Genomic DNA, 1,618 nt, shown 5'->3' with positions numbered 1-1,618 from the left:
CCTTGGGACAGACAGAGCCCACTAAACATTGCATCAGACTACTACCAATCGTTGGTGGGAAAATGTATTCCCACATGAAATTTTCAAAATTTGTATTACCAATCAAAAATTTGAAACACACTCAATTAGTAAGCATGCATTCCAGTACTGAAAACATATGCCATCATCAAAAAATTCAAAACATGAATAACTCAGAGCTTAATAGGGTTAACCACTGTACCACCAGGGCTCCTACAACAGCATATACACCACTTTTATGGCATCTGAGTTTATTCAACAATTTCATCTAAAAAGAACTGCACACCTAACAATGGGCCAGACACTGTGTCATTCACATGGGGTTTATTCCCTGACTAAATAATTATGTTCCTTTAACGTTCACAGCACCTAGCACAAAGCCTTGTACGACAAAGATACTCGATAAACACTTGCCCGATGATGTAATTACAACTGTTAATAGCCATAAGGTACGTTCCAGGAGTTATGATTCTCTTTCATTCACTTATCTTGACATTCCTAGTCTTACCTGCCCAACTGTTTATTCAGTCTATTCTCCATGCAAACTATATACGCTCTTATTTACCTCACACCATTATTCTTTTCAACACAGAAAATCTATGGCAGTTGTAGAGGACAGGGAAAAGAATTAAGATGTGCTCTGTTGGTTGTATGTAATTAGATTTGGTAGAACATGATCTAATTCAGAAATAGGAACAATGAATTTAGCTACAGATTAAAATGAGGGAGTGGATGACCATATTCACATAAAAATGCAAGTAAAACCTTGGTTCATTTATATACATTTTAAAAAATGTTTAAAGTGTTAGACTTCCCCAACACAAGTAATCGGAATATTCTGGTCACTCCTCATTGAAGTGTCAAGTGGAAACAACAACAATGGCCCTGATTCCATCAAAAGAATGTGATGTCACCCGGAATCAGCACAGACTAAGACAATCTCTTATACCTCCTAAACCTACAGAAATTTATTACATAAAACAACGAAAGATGTGTGATTCCCACTGCAGTGTACTTTTTTCAACAAATCATCCGAGACAAGTTCAATAACTTTAATTTCACTGTTTTACAGTAGGAACTTCTACTTATATTCTAAAACAAGGGGTTTATGGTAGGGGCTCCTAAACCACATAGAGCTGTAGTCAACATGTACTGTTTTGGGCTCATCAATACTCCTTCCCCATGCTGTTCTATGAGGTGCTGCCAGTCCCCAGGACTCCTTGCTGAACAGTCTCCCTATCAATCCCACACACCAGCAAGAGTGGGCATGTGATCAAACCAGGTTAATCTGAGTTGTTCCCTTGGATTTTTCAAACTGGAGCTTGTAGGGGAGAGCCTTTCTGATGTGGGCACAAAGCAGGAGGAAGTAAACATGGAGTGCTTGTGGTCACAGTCCCAGCCTCGTGGAAAAAATATAGGTTTGAGAAGGGAGCTGACTGACAAAGTAGAGAGGACAGGTATAAAAAGAGATAAAAACAGGGTCCTAAGAGTGCCTTAGATCCACTGCAGATTTTTCTGCCCTTCCCAAATTTCTGGCTTCATTTGGGCTCAGAAGGTTGGAGTTAGGATGCTTTCACTTGCATCCTGAAGAACCTCAACC

Source organism: Trichechus manatus, unplaced genomic scaffold (genome assembly GCF_000243295.1).
Source record: "Trichechus manatus latirostris isolate Lorelei unplaced genomic scaffold, TriManLat1.0 scaffold00213, whole genome shotgun sequence".
NCBI lineage: Eukaryota > Metazoa > Chordata > Mammalia > Sirenia > Trichechidae > Trichechus > Trichechus manatus.
The sequence above is the reverse complement of the archived record's forward strand: the minus strand, read 5'-3'. Positions refer to the sequence as shown.